Source organism: Antechinus flavipes, chromosome 3, assembly GCF_016432865.1.
Source record: "Antechinus flavipes isolate AdamAnt ecotype Samford, QLD, Australia chromosome 3, AdamAnt_v2, whole genome shotgun sequence".
Classification (NCBI taxonomy): Eukaryota; Metazoa; Chordata; class Mammalia; order Dasyuromorphia; family Dasyuridae; genus Antechinus; species Antechinus flavipes.
The window spans coordinates 286,369,876-286,394,162 of record NC_067400.1 but is presented as its reverse complement, the minus strand read 5'-3'; the positions used below and the strand labels follow the sequence as shown (position 1 = coordinate 286,394,162).

The 24,287-nt window shown below is 35.6% G+C and overlaps 1 protein-coding gene across 6 annotated transcripts in view; it reads right to left on the bottom strand.

Annotated features, from left to right (window-relative positions):
- Window positions 1–24,287, bottom strand: part of MAP7D2 (MAP7 domain containing 2) — a 183,105-nt gene that overhangs the window by 158,285 nt on the left and 533 nt on the right. Inside the window, exon 1 of one of the 6 annotated variants that reach the window (XM_051985133.1) lies at window positions 22,658–22,675. The exons of the other annotated variants lie outside the window; for them this stretch is intronic. The gene's annotated coding sequence lies outside the window, so the exon portion shown is untranslated. Of the gene's footprint in view, window positions 1–22,657; window positions 22,676–24,287 lie in introns of those variants that run through there. 6 annotated transcript variants of the gene reach the window in all.

Sequence of the window (24,287 nt, the reverse complement as noted above, 5' to 3'; positions counted from 1 at the left end):
TCTTCTGTATTTATTTTGCACATTTTAAAACACTTTTCTGAGAAGAGGTCCACATGCTTCACCAGACTGACAAAGAATTGCTCGAGTCAGCTTGAAACAGAAGCCATTTGCTAAACTTTCAATGTGGGCAATTTAAATCTTAGAAATCAGCAAATTTGGTCCTGATGAATTGTTTTGCTGATTGTCTAGACTTAGAGAGTGATGGAGAAAATGTTAATAACGAAGATTAAATTTTAAAATGTGTTCTAAGCACACACCCCATCTCCAAGCAGATTGTTAAAACATTTACCAGCATCCACTGAGTCCATAACACACAAAAAAGTCAAGAATCCATTAAGATCTAAGAAAACAGCTTCAATATTCTGAGGATGAATAATTCCAAAAATGGAAGCTTGTAAAATAATTTATAGGGCTCTTTCATCACTGGGATTACAGATTAAGCTGAAAGGGCCCATTTCTTACAAACCAGCTGGTCCAACCAGTGATGTGCTAGTAAATAAATGTTTAACAAGTAGTTCTCATGGGGGAAAAATATGCCCACAACACACAATTACCTTTTTCTCTATCACTTTCAGAAGTCTAAGACAATAATTAAAACAATAAATCAAACAGTCTCTGCTGATTTATAACATATAAATGCTCACACTGAAAATTTAACAACCAGCTTTTTACAGTCAATTAGAGCCTCTCTCCAAGATCACACATCTAATAAGGAACAGAATTAGGATTTGAACACAGGTCCCCTGACAATATACCTAGTTCTTTTCAATGAACTCCTCTGCTTTTCTCATAGCTGGTAGAATCTAAGCTTAACAACTTTCCATATGGTATAAGACCATTCCTGATACTTTTTTTTCCTGCTAAATCTCCAGCAAGCTAGCCTGTTTTAAAAACAGTAGACATTATAATATCTTTACTACCTTCATTGCCAATAAGAATGTTTAGTTAAAAAAAAAAGGAAACAAAATAATATACTAAGTGTATTGAACATTTCTCACAAGAAGGCACAGAATCCTCAGGCACCACTAAAAAGAAATTAAAACAACGGGGAGAAGAAAAATACTCCAATTCCATTTCTTAATTGTCAAAAAAAAATTAATATCCTGCATCAAGGAGAAGTAGAGATATGTGAGAATTAATTGACCATGATAAAAGATAATTATTCTTTAGAGATGTTTTCTAATAGTTCTATTTTGGACTAAAAGACAAGTAGGAAAGTGAAGGCTAGGGAGAGTATCAAGAAGAGGAATATAACTTTCTTCACATTAAGAAAATTATCATTAAAATTTAATCACTTGAAATGGAACCTTTCATGTCCCAAATTTGCCTAAATGAAATCAGCTTTATTGTTAATCAGATTGGAAAGGAAAAAGCATTTATAGAGAGTACCTACTATATACCAAGCACTGTACAAAGAGTTTTAACAAATTTATCTCATTTGGTCCTCACAACAACCTCATCATTCCAGGCATTTTGACTTGCTTGACCTAAATTCTGAAGCCAGATTTGAAATCCATCTTCCTGACTCAAGGCCCACAGCTCTATCCGCTGAACCATCTGGGTGACTGGCTGACAGAAGTCAGAATTGACAAAAAATACTCATCTGCATGTAAGGAAAAAATTGCTGAGAACTTCATATGTTATCATGAATCTTTATCCCAAACTCAAGTTGTTAAAGGGCATGGATGTCCCCAAAAATGTTGTGTAATAAAGTGTGTTTCTCTGTTTCTCTCTCTCTCAAAACTTTTGGGTTCCAAAAGTTTCTTAACAGAACTGATAGGAATCACAAATATCCCCTAGCTTTTGTGAAGAATCATCATGAATTACTTGCTGTGACTAAAATCATTATTACATAGTGGCCAATATTCTGGGGATGAACCCTTTCATTAGCAAGACTAGTCTTTATGTGCACAGAGAAAGTGGTTATCAAGGGGGCTAGAGTTTTTCCATCATGGTAGAACTTACACTCTCAGAAGTATCCTTTGAGAAGCCATGGCATCTTCCATATTACATTGAGGCATTTAGGAAAGACTTCAGAGGAAGAACAATACAGATAATTATAAAGCCCCAATTTTTTTTCTTTTTTAAAATAATAGCCTAAACATATAAAAAGATAATTTTCAACATTAACCCTTGTAAAACCTTGTGTTCCAAATTTTTCTCCCTCTCTCCCTCCCATCCCCTCCCTTGATAGCAAGCAATTCATTATAGGTTAAACATGTGCAGTTCTTTATATATACTTCAACATTTATCATGCTACACAAGAAAAACCAAATCAATAAGGAAAAAAAAAGAAATCAAAAACAACAAAAACTGAAAATACTATTTTGTAATCCATATTCAGTTCCCATAGTTCTTTCTCTGAGTGCAGATGGCTCTCTTCATCACAAAATCATTGTCACTGGTCTGAATCACCTCACTGTTTAAAAGAGCCCCATCTGTTAGAATTGATCATCACATAGTATTGTTGTTGAGGTATATAATGATCTCCTGGTCCTGCTCATTTCACTCAGCATCAGTTCATATAAGTCTCTCCAGGCCTTTCTGAAATCATTCTGCTGGTCACTTCTTGCAGAACAATAATATTCCATGATATTCATATACCATAACTCATTCAGCCATTCTCCAAATGATGGGCTTTCACTCAGTTTCCAGTTCCTTGTCACTAGAAAAGAGGCTGCCACAAACATTTTTGCACATATGGGTTCTTTTCCCTTTTTTATGATCTCTTTGGGATACAGACCCAGTAGACACTCTGCTGGAGCAAAAGATATTATGTACGGTTTGATATAATGGAGCTACTATTATTCAAATAAAATGTTTTAAAAAGTAAATAAATAGCAAATAAAAGAGTAATAAATATAAATAGATCACCAAATGCAGGCTCTCTTGCTACTTTAGATAATATACAAAGCAGATATGTCCTTAACTACTATTTAAAGAAAAACTATAATGTTTTTTTAAAAAAAGAAAAATTCAACTACTCTTGGATTACCTGTTGTACAAAATATGTGTGTGTACATATTTAAAGTAAGGCATACAGCTGGAACAATTTCTGATAAAGGCCTCATTTCGAAAATATAGAGTTTAGTCAAAATTATAAGCATACAAGTCATTCCCCAATTGATAAATGGTCAAAGGATATGAATAGCCAATTTTCAGAAGAAGAAATTAAAGCCATCTATAATCATATGAAAAATGCTATAAACCATTATTGATTAGAGAAATACAAATTAAAATAACTCTGAGATACTACCTTACACCTATCAGGATTGACTAATATGACAGAAAAAGAAAATGATAAATCTTGAAGGGGATATGGGAAAAGTGGGACACTCATGCACTGCTAGTGGAATTGTAAATGGATGCAATCAATCTGGAGAGCAATTTGGAACTATATGCAATAAAACACTACATACCCTTTGATCCAGCAATACCATTACTAGGTCTGTATCACAAAGAGATTATTAAAAAGGGAAATGTGCAAAAATATTTATAGCAGTTCTTTTTGTGGTGGCAAGGAATTGGAAATTGAAGGAATAACCATCAATTGGGGAATGGCTGATCAAGTTGTGATGCAGGAATGTATTGGAATGCTATTATGCAATAAGAAAAGATCAAGCAGATGTCAGAAAAATTTGTAAAGATTTACAGGAACTGATGTTGAGTGAAATGAGCAGATCAGGAGAATGTTATATATAGTAACAGCAACACTGTATCATGATCAACTATGGTAGGCTTAGTTCTTTTCAGCAACATAGTGATTCAAGACAAATCCAAAAGACTTTTGATGAAAAAAGCCTTCCATATTCAGAGAAAGAACTATCGTGTTTGAATGCAGACCCATATTTTCACTTAAAATTTTTTTAAAATTTTTTTCTTTCTCATAATTCATCCCTTTTGTTCTGATTCTTCTTTTACAACATGACTAATACGGAAATATGTTTAACATGATTCTACATATAAAATCTATATTGGATTGCTTGTAGTCGCAAGAGAGAAGAGAGAGAGAAAAATTTTGAATCCCAAATCCTGAATGTTGAAGACTATCTTGACATAAGTTTTGAAAAAAATTAAAATAATGTTAAAAATGAAATAAAAACGAAGGCATACATATATTGTTTACTGGCACCTAGTAGGTGCTCAATAAGTATTTATTTGATCCTATTAGGTATTCACATATATACATGGAGTTCATTTATGAGCACCTTCACGTAATTCCTGCTAGGAACCTGCCTGTGACATATTTCACAGTATTTAATTAATATTATTAGATAAACAAAGTGTAAAGATAAAAATCAATGAAGCTTTACTACTTGATGTATGACTTGTGAATATTTTATTATTGTCAGGCTTGTCCTTTCTAGCCAAGGTATACTTCCCCTTCTTGAGTCCTCAGTTTCCTTATCTGCAAAATGTGGCGATTGGACTAGATTGCTTTTAAGATCCTTTCTTGCCCTAACCCTACAATGTCATGATTCTACATATCAACAAGCATTTATTAAGCTATATGCTAAGTACTGATAGACAAAAAAAGGCAAAAATACGGTGTCTATCCTTAAAGAGCTCACATTCTAATGGAAGAGACAACATGCAAACAGCTATATACAAACAAGATATATTCAAATAGTATCAACAGGAAGTAAGCAAAGATAATGACACTTAATGTCTGAAGAATGGAAGTCATGGTTATCAATAGCCAACATTTATATAGCACTTATGTTATGTAGAACTTATTTTTTTGCTGTTAGTCAAGTCTGACTAAACTTTGTGACCTCATTTGGGATTTTCTTGGCAAAAATACTGGAGTGACTACCATTTTTTTCTCCAGCTCATTTTACAGGTGAGGCAAACAGGGTCAATTAACTTGCCCAGGCTCACACAATAAGAAAGTATCTGAGGCTGAATTTGAATCGAGACCTTCCCGAATCCAGGGCTGGTATTCTATTCACTGAGCCACCTAGTTATACCAAGCGTTTGCAGAAAATATAATAAAATGTGCAAAATTCCCCTAAACACTTAATTTAAAAATAATAACAATTAATTGATTTAAAAATTTTTAAATTTAAAATGCAAACCTTACATGCAATGAAGGGGGGGGAAAGCTAGTCATACCTTTCAAATCCAGAGATCCCATTAATAGAATTTATAGTTATAAAGCACCATTTAAAAGAAATGGGGCCTATTATCAAAAAATATTCAGAACTACTCTAGTTAGAATAGAAAGAAAAATATAACAGTGGGAAAATAATGCTGAATTTGGAGTCCAGGAACATTCTGAAGTAGCAAGGTGGCTTGGAGTCAGGAAGAATGAGTTCAAATTCAATCTTAGGCAATGGCTAGTTGTGCATATCTGGGCAAGACATTCACTTCTGTCTGCTTCAGTTTCCTCCACTGTAAATAGGGATAATAACAGCACTTAACTTGCAGGGTGGTTGTGAGGATCAGATAATATTTGAAAAACTCTTAGTAGAGTTCTGTAATGTTCTGGATAGCTTTCTGGAGAGCCTTGGGACGAACCTTGGTCTCAGCAGAATAATCAACACATCAGGGATAAAGTTCAAAGTCTTTATTGTCTCCAGTCTCAGTTAGTCAGCCAGTCAGCAGTCTGCACATCCAAATATAATGTCCTGCTTTCTAGAGCCTCCAAGTTGGGATGACAAAACATACTGTTGCATTCTAGAGCCCCCACACCAGGATGGATTAAAACATAGTGTCCAGACTAGCTCTCTGGAAAATCTTGGGACCAGCCTGAGTCCTTGGTCTTAGTGAAGAAGTGATGAAGGAAGGAGAGCCACCAGAGACTGGTCAAGTCTTCTCTGTGTCTGAATTTGTCCCCAGTTTATATACTTTATTACAATTAAATCAATCCATCATATTGCATATAAGCCAATCATTATATCACTAGGGAACCAATATTTGTTGTAAGATTAAATCAATCATACTGAACTAGAGAACTATTAGTCACATGCTAAATTAGATAACCATTGTCCTATCAATTCCACTGAGTTTACACCTTGTTGTAAGAATCCTTGCCTCAAGTATAGTTCTCCAGAATTCTGGCCCATTACAGAGTTCCTGACACATACTAAGCACTATATATTTATCCTTAGTCTCTTTTCTTCTTCCATAGGACTTGGAATCTAATCCTGATTTTCCTACTATCTGGCCAGGCTATTTACTTCCCTGAACCTCAGTTTTTTCAGTTGAAAAATGAGGAGACTAAACTGTAAGATGCCTTCAAACAATAATTCTAGGATCCTTTTACCTGGCAGAAAACAGTTCATTAGATTGTCATATATTAATATAATAAAACAAAATATTATTCTCCAGCTTTAAATCTAATCCAATGAAAAAGAAAAAGAAAATGATAAATCTTGAAGGGGATATGGGAAAAGTGGGACACTCATGCACTGCTAGTGGAATTGTAAATGGATGCAATCAATCTGGAGAGCAATTTGGAACTATATGCAATAAAACACTACATACCCTTTGATCCAGCAATACCATTACTAGGTCTGTATCACAAAGAGATTATTAAAAAGGGAAATGTGCAAAAATATTTATAGCAGTTCTTTTTGTGGTGGCAAGGAATTGGAAATTGAAGGAATAACCATCAATTGGGGAATGGCTGATCAAGTTGTGATGCAGGAATGTATTGGAATGCTATTATGCAATAAGAAAAGATCAAGCAGATGTCAGAAAATTTTGTAAAGATTTACATGAACTGATGTTGAGTGAAATGAGCAGAATCAGGAGAATGTTATATGTAGTAACAGCAACACTGTATCATGATCAACTATGGTAGGCTTAGTTCTTTTCAGCAACATAGTGATTCAAGACAAATCCAAAAGACTTTTGATGAAAAAAGCCATCCATATTCAGAGAAAGAACTATCGTGTTTGAATGCAGACCCATATTTTCACTTAAAATTTTTTTTAAATTTTTTTCTTTCTCGTGATTCATCCCTTTTGTTCTGATTCTTCTTTCACAACATGACTAATGCGGAAATATGTTTAACACGATTCTACATATAAAATCTAAATTGGATTGCTTGTAGTCGCAAGAGAGAAGAGAGAGAGAAAAATTTTGAATCCCAAATCCTGAATGTTGAAGACTATCTTGACATAAGTTTTGAAAAAAATTAAAATAATGTTAAAAATGAAATAAAAACGAAGGCATACATATATTGTTTACTGGCACCTAGTAGGTGCTCAATAAGTATTTATTTGACCCTATTAGGTATTCACATATATACATGGAGTTCATTTATGAGCACCTTCACGTAATTCCTGCTAGGAACCTGCCTGTGACATATTGTCACAGTATTTAATTAATATTATTAGATAAACAAAGTGTAAAGATAAAAATCAATGAAGCTTTACTACTTGATGTATGACTTGTGAATATTTTATTATTGTCAGGCTTGTCCTTTCTAGCCAAGGTATACTTCCCCTTCTTGAGTCCTCAGTTTCCTTATCTGCAAAATGTGGCGATTGGACTAGATTGCTTTTAAGATCCTTTCTTGCCCTAACCCTACAATGTCATGATTCTACATATCAACAAGCATTTATTAAGCTATGTGCTAAGTACTGATAGACAAAAAAAAGGCAAAAATACGGTGTCTATCCTTAAAGAACTCACATTCTAATGGAAGAGACAACATGCAAACAGCTATATACAAACAAGATATATTCAAATAGTATCAACAGGAAGTAAGCAAAGATAATGAGACTTAATGTCTGAAGAATGGAAGTCATGGTTATCAATAGCCAACATTTATATAGCACTTATGTTATGTAGAACTTATTTTTTGCTGTTAGTCAAGTCTGACTAAACTTTGTGACCTCATTTGGGATTTTCTTGGCAAAAATACTGGAGTGACTACCATTTTTTTCTCCAGCTCATTTTACAGGTGAGACAAACAGGGTCAATTAACTTGCCCAGGCTCACACAATAAGAAAGTATCTGAGGCTGAATTTGAATCGAGACCTTCCCTAATCCAGGGCTGGTATTCTATTCACTGAGCCACCTAGTTATACCAAGCGTTTGCAGAAAATATAATAAAATGTGCAAAATTCCCCTAAACACTTAATTTAAAAATAATAACAATTAATTGATTTAAAAATTTTTAAATTTAAAATGCAAACCTTACATGCAATGAAGGGGGGGGAAAGCTAGTCATACCTTTCAAATCCAGAGATCCCATTAATAGAATTTATAGTTATAAAGCACCATTTAAAAGAAATGGGGCCTACTATCAAAAAATATTCAGAACTACTTTAGTTAGAATAGAAAGAAAAATATAACAGTGGGAAAATAATGCTGAATTTGGAGTCCAGGAACATTCTGAAGTAGCAAGGTGGCTTGGAGTCAGGAAGACTGAGTTCAAATTCAATCTTAGGCAATGGCTAGTCATGCATACCTGGGCAAGACATTCACTTCTGTCTGCTTCAGTTTCCTCCACTGTAAATAGGGATAATAACAGCACTTAACTTGCAGGGTGGTTGTGAGGATCAGATAATATTTGAAAAACTCTTAGTAGAGTTCTGTAATGTTCTGGATAGCTTTCTGGAGGGCCTTGGGACGAGCCTTGGTCTCAGCAGAATAATCAACACATCAGGGATAAAGTTCAAAGTCTTTATTGTCTCCAGTCTCAGTTAGTCAGCCAGTCAGCAGTCTGCACAGCCAAATGTAATGTCCTGTTTTCTAGAGCCTCCAAGTTGGGATGACAAAACATACTGTTGCATTCTAGAGCCCCCACACCAGGATGGATTAAAACATAGTGTCCAGACTAGCTCTCTGGAAAATCTTGGGACCAGCCTGAGTCCTTGGTCTTAGTGAAGAAGTGATGAAGGAAGGAGAGCCACCAGAGACTGGTCAAGTCTTCTCTGTGTCTGAGTTTGTCCCCAGTTTATATACTTTATTACAATTAAATCAATCCATCATATTGCATATAAGCCAATCATTATATCACTAGGGAACCAATATTTGTTGTAAGATTAAATCAATCATACTGAACTAGAGAACTATTAGTCACATGCTAAATTAGATAACCATTGTCCTATCAATTCCACTGAGTTTACACCTTGTTGTAAGAATCCTTGCCTCAAGTATAGTTCTCCAGAATTCTGGCCCATTACAGAGTTCCTGACACATACTAAGCACTATATATTTATCCTTAGTCTCTTTTCTTCTTCCATAGGACTTGGAATCTAATCCTGATTTTCCTACTATCTGGCCAGGCTATTTACTTCCCTGAACCTCAGTTTTTTCAGTTGAAAAATGAGGAGACTAAATTGTAAGATGCCTTCAAACAATAATTCTAGGATCCTTTTACCTGGCAGAAAACAGTTCATTAGATTGTCATATATTAATATAATAAAACAAAATATTATTCTCCAGCTTTAAATCTAATCCAATGAAAAAGAAAAAGAAAACAAAATGTTTCACTCAAGGAGATGAGGAGAGATGATTAAGAAACCAGAATGGTGCAGGAAAAATAGGAAAAGCAGGACTAATGATGGCAGAACTTTGGGGAGATCTGGAAGATAATGGAGGAGAAATCTTTTCTTTCAAATAATTTCTTTCAAAATAATTTGACACTGGGTCACACATGATAAATCAACATTAACATGAGTAAATATTTTATTGAACACTTAATATGTGCAAGTAATTTCAGACCATGATGCACTAAAAATTACATGTAATAAAGTACCATGGAAAAACATTAATTAATTGTAATTAATTGTAAACTAAATTAATTATTTATAGGATGCAGCCAAAACAATTCTTAGAAGAAATTTTATATCTCTAGATGCTTACATGAATAAAACAGAGAAAGAGAAGATCAATTAATTGGGCATGCAATTTAAAAAGTTAGAAAAAGAACAAATAAAAACCCTCAATTAAATATCAAATTTGAAATTCTGAAAACAAAAGGGGAGATTAATAAAACGGAAGGAAAACTATTGAACTAATAAACAAATCTAAGACTTGATTTTATAAAAAAAAAATAGATAAACTTTTAAAAAACCAATTTATCAGTATCAAAAACGAAAAGGATAAATTTATCACCAAGGAAGAGGAAATTAAAATTAATATATGTAAGATGTCAAGTAAATTCAGCTAAACAGAAAGATATAAAAGCGCAGGTCAAGCTTCGGATTTATTCTTCCAGTCCCCACTTACAATGACATGTCAGGTCTTCAAAAGGGGATACAACATTTCCTTCTCAGGGTTCTAGAATAGCTCTAAGAGGCTATGAAAATATCTGGTGATGTAGTTTCACAAGCCCCAGAAAGGGGTATTTTCACTAGAGGGAAGCTGATAAGTTAAGTGTCAGGGCAGGAGTCTGGAAATTTCTTTTTCCTACATTTTCACAGTTAAAGGTTCTGATAAAGGCCTCATTTCCAAAATATATAGAGAAGTGACTCTAATTTGTAAGAAATCAAGCCATTCTCCAATTGCTAAGTAGTTAAAGGATATGAACAGACAATTCTCAGATGATGAAATTGAAACTATTTCTACCCATATGAAAGAGTGTTCCAAATCACTATTGATCAGAGAAATGCAAATTAAGACAACTCTGAGATACCACTACACACCTGTCAGATTGGCTAGAATGACAGGGAAAGATAATGGGGAATGTTGGAGGGGATGTGGGAAAACTGGGACACCGATGCATTGTTGGTGGAGTTGTGAACGAATCCAACCATTCTGGAGAGCAATCTGGAATTATGCCCCAAAAGTTATCAGACTGTGCATACCCTTTGATCCAGCAGTGCTACTACTGGGCTTATACCCCAAAGAGATACTAAAGAAGGGAAAGGGACCTGTATGTGCCAAAATGTTTATGGCAGCCTGTTTGTAGTGGCCAGAAACTGGAAAATGAATGGATGCCCATCAGTTGGAGAATGGCTGAGTAAATTGTGGTATGTGAACATTATGGAATATTATTGTTCTGTAAGAAATGACCAGCAGGATGAATACAGAGAGGACTGGAGAGACTTACGTGAACTGATGCTGAGTGAAATGAGCAGAACCAGGAGATCATTATATACCTCAACAATGATACTGTATGAGGATGTATTCTGATGGAAGTGGATCTCTTCGATAGAGCGCTAATTCAGTTTCAATTGACCAAGGATGGACAGAAGCAGCTACACCCAGAGAAAGAACACTGGGGAATGAATATAAACCGCTTGCATTTTTGTTTTTCTTCCCGGGTTATTTATACCTTCTGAATCCAATTCTCCCTGTGCAACAGGAGAACTGTTCGGTTCTGCACACATATATTGTATCTAGGATATGCTATAACATATTTAACATGTAAAGGACTGCTTGCCATTTAGGGGAGGGTGTGGAGGGAGGGAAGGGAAAAGTTGGAACAGAAGTGAGTGCAAGGGATAATGTTGTAAAAATTACTCAGGCATGGGCTCTGTCAATAAAAAGTTATTAAAAAAAAGAAAATTCTTTTTCCTCAGTTCATATCTGACATCAAACACTTCCTATTTTATGTGACACTGGCCCTACCTGCCTCAGTTTCCTTATCTGCAAAATGAGTTGGAGAAGGAAATGGAAAAACACTCCAGTATATCTCTGCCAAGAAAACCCCAAATAGGTACATGAAGAGTTGGATGTAAGTGAACAACAATAACAACAATCGTATTATAGTAATTTAGTTGGGACAGTTGATACAAAATATTCTCCTTAAAAGGCCTTGGGGAAGGAGAAAAGCATTCATATCATTATAATATGACACTACTATATTCCAGGAACTTTTTACTAAGTGCTTTTATAAGTATCTCATTTGATCCTCACCAACCTTATTTAATCCTTTGCTTGATTGATTCAACAGATAAGTATCACCTGTTTAAAGTAAATTAGTGTTAACATTTTGACTCTTTAAAAGTGACTTATCAACTCATCTGACCCTCCTCCCTTTGTATAAATATAGTTCACACCCTTCAGGAACTTAAAATATAAGTACTATATCAAAATTAAATAATGAACAAAAGTATTTTTTTCCTAATTTAACTCACTAGGCTCTGACATATAAAAAGCTAAGAATTTGGGATAAGATATTGATGCTCCTTGTATTAAGTGTAATTAATTACTATAATTAGGTATTATTATTTGTAATTAATGATCATTAAAGTTATAATAAAGGAAATTTTTAGAAGATTGGCTGACTTTATTATAAGGAGATTATTTTATAATTTCTCTAGTACTTTTGGTAACTAAATATGGGTACAAAATACTAAATATGTCTCTTAAAATGTGACAAAATACAAAACAAATAAATTGGCAATTACATGTAGCATCAAGAAGACCTAATGTTTATGGCCAACAAGTTTTTTTTTTTAATTAAAAAAAGCTGTATTTATTCATTTGTTATACTTTTGATTCATGACTTGAGGGTTTTTTTTTTCTTTTAATTTTATCTGCATCTAACTCCACCTCCAAGTTATCTCTGCAACTTGCAATGACACTATTTTTTTTATTTTTTTTTTATTTTTTTTATTTTTCTTTTTTTTTTTTTAATTTTTTATTTAATAATTACATTATATTGACACTCATTTCTGTTCCGATTTTTTTTCCCCTCCCTCCCTCCACCCCCTCCCCTAGATGGCAAGCAGTCCTTTATATGTTGGATATGTTGCAGTATATCCTAGATACAATATATGTTCTTGCAATGACACTAAAAGGTAGCTTCTAATCTAATGGGGGAGACAGTCTGGCAATAATGAGGTATAAACCATCTATATACAGGATAAATTGGAGATAATCAACCAAGGAAAAGACACTAGAATTAGGGGGTATTTTAAAAAAGGTTTTCTTAATTTTCTCTGGGACCTTTAGAAAGCAAGGGAGAGAGATGAAAAGAGATTTCATGAATGAGAAACAGTTTGTGAAAATGCCTAGAGCGGAGAAATGAAGTTTTAATTTGAACAATAGATGATTTTATATTTGATCTTAGGTGTGTCATGGGCAATTGAAACAGAAGGCTATGTGCAATCTAGACACAAGGTGAACAAGGCTTGCATCAGGTGAGGGCACGATCACAACTGAATGACCTGATGACAGGCAGTGGGATATTAAGAAACCTGAATATCTGTCTGAATATTATACAAATGGCATTATTAAGAAACCTGAATATTTGACTTTGAAAAGCAAGTATTATATTCTGAAAATTTTATATTTTTCTTAATTTCGAGTATCCTTCCCTAGTTCTATCATATGGTTAGCTGAAATAAAAAAGGTAAAGGTAAAGAAGGAAGGAAAAGGTGATGCTCTGGAGGGTGAGACAGGTAATTGGAAGGGCTGAGGCAGGAGAAAGGCTAGCACAGCGAGTGACTTCTCACACCCTGATTCCCTCGGTCTTTGAAGCTCCACCCTCTCACGATATTCACTGCCAGACACCAGAGATTAATGGAACCAGCCTCAAGTACTTCTGCTGCTCCATCCCTGGTCCCGCAGCCACCACCCCATTATCTTCCCCCTTCACAATACCCGAATGCTGCAGGCGGATTCATTTTAAAAGGTAAGGAAAATGAAGAAAGGTTTAGGGGAGGTGACCTATTACAAGATATTATCACACCCCACATTCCATAAAATAATTTCTGCCTAGCCTTCCTTTGTATTCAAAGCAGAGACTGATGTTGCCACTGAGTTTACAAATACATTCAAGAAAATTGCCTATCTGAATGATTAGGGAGATAATTTTTATTTCTGAAAATTCTGAACTTGACAACCACCAACAATATGAATTTTTCCATATGCAAAGAATTGGGAAAATAAAATCCAGCTATATTAGAAATCACCATTTTCCACTATATCTAGTTTATTTCCCTTTTTAAAAAAGTTAAATCCAACAATTTTAAAGTTGTTTTTCTTTTCTGATTCTCCCAACCTTTGTTGTTCTCTTTTGTGCATTGTTGCATTGATGCTTTTTTTTCTAATTCTCTTTTCTGTCATCATTATCACTATTTCTCCTTTCTCTCCAATTTCCATCTTCCTACTTAAATTTAAAAATTTTCCCTTGTGAGCATAATCAAGTAAAACAAATTTATACATTGTCCATGCCCAAAAATATATTTCAATTGCAAATTGAATCAATATTTAAATTTATTCATGCTATTCACTGGAAGCTGAATGGCCTAAATATAAATATACATAAGATATAAATATATATAAAAATAAATATTGAAGCTGAAGCTTAAATATGATAGCCTCATAATGATAAAACAAGACTCATTGGAAAAGACCCTGATATTGGAAAAGATGAAGATATAAGTAAAAGAGAATGGCAGAGGATAAGATGGATAGTGCCATGGAAACAATAAACATGAACAGACTTCAAGAAATAGTGGAGGTCAGAAGGTTGGGGCTTGCCCATGGGATCTGTTGAATGACTGAGTAACAACAATAATCTCCCTTCTTTTCTACCACTTCTCTGTCACAAAGTATCTAGCATTCTTCATCATTCCTCCTCTTGATTGTGACTGAAAACTCTATTAATCACAGTTCTTCAGACCTTCAAAGTTATTTTTCTTTACAATATTTTAGTTATTGAATGAATTATTCTCCTGATTCTGCTCACTTGAGTCTGCATCAGTTCAAACAATCTTTCTATGTTTCTCTGAATCTGTGCCTCTGTCATTTCTTTTGGTGCAATATTATTTCATTATATTTACAAATTATAATTTCTTCAACTATTTCCCCCAAGGATACAACCCCCCTATCTTAGATTCCATTTGGGGGGGGGTATAACAAAATGACTGGTTACATATATTTTTATATATATATCAGTCCTTTTAGGAAGAGAATTCCTAAACTACAGGCAGAAGATATGATAATAAAAGATAACAAACAACTATGATTACATAGAAAAATTCTAGCAAGAACAGAATCAGTGCTTAAATACCATGGCCATCATAGAAGAGCAATCCCTATGGAGAAGGGGCCCTTTCATCTCCCAAACACCAGCACTAAATGTTGACCAATTGTCACCATCAAATAAGTTAAAACTAAGAGCTGTCAGCCTCAGACTACTGGTTCTGCTTGTGGCCAGCCCCCAGGAAGCAACCTTTGTGGAACCAGACCACTGCCTTTACAGGTCTTCTATTCTCCACAGTTCCTAAAGACCCAGAAAAGCAAGTTATTCACATTAAAGTCCTTGCACCACTGGATAGCTCAGCATCAGAAATTCCACAGAAATGACATTCAAGAAGATAAATTACTGCTGGGCCTTTCACCTGATTTAAATCTGAAACCTCCCCTTATGTGTTGTCTTCCCCTGCTGGATTTGAGCTTTCTGGCAGCAGAGATTGAGATTCCTTTTCTATTTGCATCCCCAGTGATATTCACAGTGTTTTACTGAGCACATACCCCAATTATTAAAAGACAGGTCCCATATATAATAAAATATTCACAGCAGGTCTCTTAACGATGCTATGGGACTATGGGCCAAGTGTCACATAACAATGTTAGTGATCTGGGCAACTCTCTGAAGACGTGTAAGTCACAGGTAGGTTGCCATTGTGTGTAAGGGTAGAGGAAGCTTCCACACATCAGAAATTTTCTACCCTGAAGACATCACAGAACTTAATAATTCTTTGAGAAAACAAAAGCAAACAGACCAGCCAATCCAGAAGCAAAGTTAGTATCCGCTGACCAGGAAAGGTTAAACGAAATATTGTGATACTTTAAGAAACAATGGTACTTGAAAAGGCTCCTAGAAAATGATATTCAGAAAAGAAAGGAGAATTAAGAGAACACATACACCATGTCTAAAATAACGTAAAGAAACAACTAAAAGACATCTGAACCCAGCCAATGCAGTAAACAATCTTGCACCAGAGGACAGGGAATGAATATTCTCTCCAGTAGAAAGGGGGTGGATTATAGATGCTGAATAAGGTACATGGCTAGATAAGGATAGTGTAGCTGCTTTGCTTAATTAAATGTGCTTTAAAGTGATAGCAATATAAAACAAAATCATTAGTAAGTTTTTTTTTTAAAAACAAACCAAAAAATGGCACCAGAAGGGTATGAAAAATAGGACCAGAGTACAATCTGTGTAAAGCTGGATAATCATGTGGCATTTTCTGTACCATAAATGTATGGCTGCCAAATGAGCTTTGTTAGGTTCGGTTTATTTTTATTGTTCAGTTATATCTGATTCTTCCTATTGCCATTTAAGGTTTTCTTGGCAAAAGTGCTGGTATAGTTTGCCATTTTCTTCTCCAGTTCATTTTACAGGAGAGGAAACTAAGGCAAATGGTTAAGTGAATTGCCCAGGATCACACAGCTAGTAAGTTATCTGAGACTAGATTTGAATTCAGACAGATGAATCTTCCTGACTTCAGGGTCAGAAGTCTATCCATTGTGCTACCTAGTTGCCCACTAGAGAGGGATAAAAAATATTAAGACCTCAGATTGGAAAGCTGGGGTTTTAGTAATTTTTGACACTGGAATTGCTTTGCTGGGGTCTTTAAAGAATTCACAACTTTCTTTGTGTTTTTATTTCTTTATTTATAAAATGGAGACCATTCCTACTCCAGATTAACATTCATCTATCAATTTTTTTTTGAGGAAGTTATGTGAAAAAGTCAGATTCTTGGGTTGAATTTCCAGTCATAATTTCTTCAGACTTATTTTCCCTCATTCTCTTTTCTGCTTTCATTTATTCATTAAATAAACATTTATTAAATGCCTGCTGTACACTAAGCAGTGTGTTAAACACTGAGGATATAAAAGGAGGTATAGTCCTTGCCCTTAAGTTTACAATCTAATGTTCTATGACTCAGCAATGGTGGGGTAGAAAAACATTTTTTCCACTTGTGACCCCTTTTTCTTTGAGAAATTTTTTACATGACCCTGGGTAGATAGGTATTATAAAACAGGTATGCAAATCAAACATTTACTGATAATAAATCATAATTTCATGACCCTCTCCCATTTGGGGTTGCAAATGATTTTAAGAATCTAGACTCTAGAATAGTAGCCAATGATTTCAAATATTTGAATCTGTTACTATCTCTGGCCACACTTGGTTTCTCTTAGAAAGGAGATCAAGAATTTGCAGACTGAGGCAGATTTGGGCCCTTCTGTTCTTCACATTGTAGCAATGAGGTAAAACTAAGCTGCACCTTTATAATACTATGAAGTGTTATGTATATATAAGCCATTAGTAGTCAAAAATGACTTTGGAAGTTAATAATTTCATATAGTATATAGCATTTTACAGTTGGTTTACAAAGTAATTTTATATTCATTATCTATTATCTCAACTGATTCTAATAACTATCCTGTGAGTTATACAGGCCAAAGTATTATTATAATTATTTAACCGATAATAAAAACCAAGTCAGAGCATTCAAGTGACTCACTTCACACAGATAGCAAGCAGCTTAGAAAAAAGCTAAAGCTAAGACTTTCATTCAAATCCAAATTTTTGACGCTAGTACCTGACTTTCCCCCCACCTACCTCTCTCATGTTGCTTCTACAAAACTGGACTTCAGACAAGAAATAAATTTTCTTTTTGCTAGAGGTCTCAATCTTGAAGATGGATGGTGTTATCTTCCCAGTCTTTATTAGTCATTGCTTGGGGCCAAATAGCCATCACAGTATCCAATTATCTCTTTCCTCTTCATATTTTGTTAAAGGGTATAATTTGTTTTCTGCCTTAAATTTTTTTCCTATTATATTCAGAAATACTATTTTAAAGGCTAGTGAATATAAATGAACATAAGTTGTGATTTAAGGAGAAAAACAAACAAAAAAAGAATCATGTAGCAATATATCATAAGGTATTTTACATAATTTCTGGCTTCAGTTATATAAAGTGCTAGAGAGTTTATCCTTAGAGTGTACACAATCTGAATTTGTGATTGCCTTATTAATAATAATAGCATTTAAATTGCTTTATGATTTTTCTTTAACTTTAAGGTTTGGGAAGTCTTTACAAATATCTTGTTAGGTCTTCAAACCAATAGTAGAAGACAGGTGCTCTCATTATTATCATTTTACAAATGGGGAAATGAGACAGTAGTTAAATGACTTGTCCAAAGTCACATGGCTATGAAGGTCTGAGATGGGGCGTGAATTCGAGACTTCCTGACTTCAGGTCTGGCACTCTAGCTATTGCACTACCTAGCTGTCCACTAATTCAGCATGCAATTATTTTGGTGGACAAAAGCAAATGTCTTCTGATCTAATGCTGACATATACACCTCTAGATTTCACCCTTTAGCTTTTCTTGGGGAAAGGTCTCTATTTAACTGTTTAATTAATTCTCAAAAATAATACAAGATAGACGAATGAAGATAGCAAATCATATCTTGATGATTCAGGTGAGGGAGAAACTATTAATTTTCTCTGGTAGTATTCATCAAATTACATGAATGAAAAAGGAATTATTAAGCATTTACTATGTGACAGGCATTGTACTGGCAATACAAATCCAAAAAGTAAGTGAGCCCCTGATTCTAAGGAGTTTATTCCAAAAGAGAATAAGGGGAAGCAGTAGGCAGGGAGGAGTGTTTTGATCATCCAAGTCACAGGAATGGTGATTTGAATGACTTGTCCTTTCTAAGAACATTAAGTGAAAAGGAGATTTGTGGGTGGATAGGGGATGGCCAGAAAAAGGCAGGGCATAAAGAACTACTGCAGAATGGACCTACTCCAAAGGATAGGTGAGAAATGAAAAAAAGATAAAAACAGCTTTGTCCAAAGAGTAAATGTGATAGAAAGAGGGACAACAAATATAATGAATAAAAATTTTGTTCCTCTTCCCCTCTTTACTTCAAAAAGATCCACGAGCCTCATTTTTCATTTTGAAATGCCCAGAACACTTCGATTCAGTAATCATACTGTTTGGCAGAAAATAAAGGGAAAATAGGACAACTCTAGAGTTGGAAAGCAAAACTACCACTTTAAGCTTCATTAGTTAGCCAGTCAATTTTTTTTAAGTGCCAACTAGGTGCACACTTGTTTTCCAGTTGTATCCAAACTCTTCATGACCCCACTTGGGATTTTCTTAAGCAAAGATACTAGAGTAGTTGGTCATTTACTTTCCAGATCATTTTACAGACAGAAACTGAAGAAAACAAGGTTAAGTGACTTGCCTAAAGTCACACATCTAGTTTGTGACTGAGGTAAAATTACTACACTTGTGGGATCTTGAGAAAATCAAACTCTTTAATACTGTTTCCATTGTAAAACAAAACAAACAATAAATGGCTTTAGAGCTTTATATATGTTTATTGACTAACTGCCAGGAAATCCATAATTAAATACTGACAATTCAAAGAAAAAAATCCATAATTTAAAGACAAATTTATGGATATAAAGAGAAAGTTCTGTAGGTTTTTTTCTTGTTGTTGGTGGTGGTTTGCAGTGTCTTTCCTTGTTTCCCTCAAATACTAATGACTTTATATTTAATTACTTTGATCAAAATAATTATTCTTATTCACTTTATATTTATACTGTGTGATGAAGCATTAGGTGGGGAGAGCAGTTCAGAATGTGGAAAACTCACAAAGGCAGTCTCCTAGTCAAAAGGTACATTTTATTTAGTGAAAGGCGAATGGGCTGCCCAAAGTGGGTCAAGCACCCAAGTGTGAGTGAGAAGATATTATTTATGAATTGAAAACTGGGAGGGAAAAGGGAAGTGAAGGTGGGGTTTAGAAAGTTAGGAGGATCCTAGTCTAGAAGGAAACTTGCATGTGTATTATGTCTGTGTCAGCAAGTGCATGATGGGAGTGCAGGAATAAGATATGCTAATGTAGGGTAATATGGGTATCTCTGTTATGAAGGTATGTTCCAGTGCACCTGCTCAGGAGGAGAGAAAGTCCTTCAACTGAAGAGTCCTTGCCAACTGTTGGGCAGTTTCATAATGGGGGCTAACAATGACTCCCTTTCTTGAGCTAAAAAGTGTTTGGGTTCAGGTACAAGATAGCCATTGAGAGTTTTGGATGACAAACCAGACATCCTTGGAGGATAGCTTAATGGAATAAAGATATCAGGCCCAACTCCCTTTCTTTCACGTATATTCTCCAAGGTTGTGACATACCACTCCCAATAGTGAAGGGGATTCCCAAGGCCCAGGGGCCTAGAGTTTCTTGAAAAGTATTGGAGTGTCTATTATTATTGGGGTTTCTACTAAATCATTTCCAAGGGTTGCATCACATCACCATATGCTTTTATATGTGTTTATCATTTTGTTAACACAAGCTTAGAATGTAAGCTCAATGGAAATAGGGATCATTTGCTACTTTGTCCTTGTATCTCCAAGCCAAGTAAAGTTCCTGACATAGAACAGACTCTCAATTATTAACATTGATATATGCATTTGTTTAGCTAAATCTATGTAAAGCATGATAGCATTTGGTTATACCCTTTCCAAACAGATTACCTAATTTCAGTTACAAAAACTAGAAATATCACCTCTAATCAACAAATATGATGAACATTGGATTTCAAGAAGGTAGAAACCTGTTTCAAGAGTTTCAAATGTCAATGACTCAATTGGTCAATCCTTTAACCCAACACAAAATTGGATAAATGAAACCTACAGACATTTGTAAGATAAACTTGAGAAAGAATTCACTTATTTATTAAATTAAATTTCAGATTATTGAAGAGAAATTAAAATAGGGAACAACTAAAATAAAATAAAAAATTCCAGTTGTTTCACATTTTGTTTTTTCTATATTTTATTCTAATTGTTTCATATATACTTGTATATATAAAACAATTCAAATATAGTATATATTGTTTATATAGAGTATTATATGAAACAATTAGAATATATTACATATGAACACATATATGCACATATATACATGCATGAATGGGTGGAATGTATATATGTATATACATACATTTTGTTTATGTATATAAATGAACACATACTTAATTAGCTACACGAACCTGAGTAAGTTGCTTGACTATTGTAAGGTTTAGTTTCCTCATCTGTGAAATGGGGACAAAAATAGCACTTGCCTCCCAGGATTATTGTGATTACAGTAGAATATTTGCAAAGGACAGGATAAATGCTAGCTATTATCTTGTCTGCCCATTTACATCTTTGTGTGAAACTATTGCATCTTACACAATTCTTTATCAATTTCTGTTCAGTAGTAAGGGTTCAAGAAATATTTAATAAATGACTTGGAAAGAATAGCATCCCAGGATCACAAGTTTGGAGACTTTAAAGGAAGGAAACAGGCATTCATTACAAATATTATCTTCTTTGTCACAATAAATCTGGAAGGGAGGTGCTGTTATTATCCCCATTTTACTCATGAGGAAACTGAAGCAGGCCTAGGCTAAGCGACTTGGCAGCTAAGATTAAGTGTCTGAGACTAAAGCCAGGGGAGGGAGGACTATCTGCTATACCACTACCTGCCTTAAAGGTTCACCTCATCCAAGACTTTATTCTAGACACAGCCTAGCTAAGATCATTTAACCAATTTTCCATCAAGTTAAGGACCAACTGAAACAAAATCTCAAATGTCACTGATTTAGAACTGGAAGCAGTATTGGGGGGGGAAAATCACTATAAGTCCCCTTATTTAATAAATGAGGACACTGAAATCCAGGCAGAAGGTATTTGTTCAAGGTCACACCAAGGTCACATCATTTATTAGGCATTTACTACATGCAGAACACTGAATCAGGAGAGTTCTGGTCTACTGAATTCAAATCTGGTGCTCTTTCCCAAAAAGTCCTGCACCAGTTAGATTGCTCTTCCACAAAGATGGATGTTTTTGTAAGTACAAAACCACCGTCAGCAACAAATTATTATAGTTGCTACTGGATTACTTGACACTCTAAGCTGAAGTTTCAAGTACTTGCTTTTCCCTACAAACACCAACATATACTCAGTTCCTGGAATTTAGATTTCTAGTCATCCCTATGAAAATTCATGACATGTCTTCTTCCCAGCTTCACACTTCAAAAGAAGGAAAAGAGCTTTGAGCTAATCCTTATGTTACCACAAAAAATTAAAATATTTGGCAATAAAATTGACAGTTATACAATTACGGTGAAAGATTAAGATATTCTGCCTCTGACAGGTTATGTTAACAAAACAATCCTAGGAAACTCCAGCTTAGTTCCCTCAGGAAAAATTTGGAGGCTTAAAACTAAATATCACAGTGGAAAAAGCTATGCAGGTTACTTCTTTGGTCTGTTTCCTCATCTGCAAAGTAGGTATGATAATACCTACTTCCTGGGGTGGTTCAAATATTTATGAAATACCTGGGCTTAGAAGGCACTTAAAGGATAGGATGGAAATGTTTATGAAAATACTTTTTAATATATTTTATAAGACTAATTCTTTTTAAAATCTATACTTGAAAAATACAGAATTTTAAAAATCACAAGAAAATGAGATGGATCATAGAGCTTAGGAATCATTTAAGGATCTTATTTCACAGTAAGAAAAATAAGGTCTCAGAAATGCATACTTGTTCCCAAATAGAACCATACACCTGATTAATGAATATCCCTCTAGAATGCGTTCCTTCCAGCACATATGGTAGAAGCAATACAAAAATGCATTAATTACTTAAATAATTGGTTTTTATAAAATTTTTTGAGGGAAAAAAACCCCACCTAAAACACAAAGAAACGACTCCCTACCGCTTATATCCTCCAAGACTACGAGAATCCACTTCAAAGAGTTAGTGGGGCCAAAGTTTTTATCCCAAATTCCGCATATTTTCAATTCGGTTCCCTTTTCTCTCCAGCGGGAGTGTGAAGTTTGGAACAAGTTTCTAGCAACTGCTCTGAGGCTGGTAAACTTATTTGGTACAGCTGCCGCATAGAACAACTGGGGCAGGTCTAAACACCTGAATGTTGCCTCATGGCGAATAGCTTTGGTCTAATAAAACCCGAGTCTATTTAAAAGCAAACAGAAGAACTTTGTAAAGGCATACGTGCTGATGAGTAACCAAATCCACAGCACGCCTCCCGCCTGCTCAAGTCTAAGCACATTTACTCATAGTCGGCTCTCTGCTCCGCAGCAGTTGGTTTGTAACAAAATTACGCTTTGCCACCGCAGGCAACAGAGAATCATTAAACTAGAACAGCTTCTACCTGTAGTTAGTTCTGATTTTCACACATCCAGGCATTTATAAAGTGGAAAATCAAGCAGTCCCACCATTCCGGCATACTATGTTTCTAAATGTGTATATGTGGTTATAAGCCCACATCTGTGGCCTAGGTTTACATGCATGACATCCTCAAGCTTGCTTTGGATTCTCTGTGGGAGCAACATTGACTTCCAGTTGGAGAGGGAGGTTCGCTTTCTCACCATTATTGTAAGCAACACAAACCCTTCTCAATCGAGCGCGCTCTCCCCTCCCCCCTATTCCAATGTCCTCTCTCCTAGCTTCTGCTCCTCTTCTGCAGTCCAGCTTCACTCTGGGAGGTGCGGACACCTTTTCAATTACGAAGCGCTTATCTGCGCTCTAGGTAAACCACTGCCCACTCTCCACCCCAAACACACACATAGTGTAGGTTACACCCTACCCTACCCTACCGCGGGATTTACTGGCGCGCGCGCGCGCACATGTACACACACGTATGCACACAGGCACATACTTGGGCTTTTGGAGCTAGGTCTGCAATAGGGGGAGCTCTGGGCGGCTGCCCCTTTCACCTGCTCATCACTAGGACTAGGAGGAGCAGTGGCGAGGGGTCAGTTGTTCGTGATTGGCAAAAAAGGGGGAAGGGTGAGTGGAAAGGTGTTTAAAAGACCAATTGTCGGAGAGAAGTGGAAATCAGGCGCAAATCATAAATTTCCTCCGTCCCTCTGTTCACGCGCACGATTTGGTAGCAGGCCGAGTAAAAAAAGGAAAGGGCATCCCAAGTCTCCTTGGTAGATGTCCTAGGCTCTCTCCATCACCCTAGCGCGCTGGCCCGTAAACCCCGCAGAACTGAGCACTAATATCCCCTCCACTTACACTGTATGTGGAGAGCTGGGGATGAGGGGAGGAGGGAGGAAGCATGGCCTTTCCCATGTGTGAGTGTGTGTATGTGTGTGTGTGTGTGCGCGTGTGTGTGCGTGTGCGCACACCTCCGGGCCCAGGCGGAGTACCGAGCACATAGAAAACGGAGGGGCTCCCTCCGCCCCCGCTTCCTTTCCGTTTTCTTTTCTTTCATCCCCCCAGAAGCAATATCGGTGGGCAGCAGGTCATTGCCCGTTCTCCCCGCCCCCGCCCCGGTAATGCACGAAGGTGGTGCGGGCCGGCAGGTGGCCAGCGCCGGC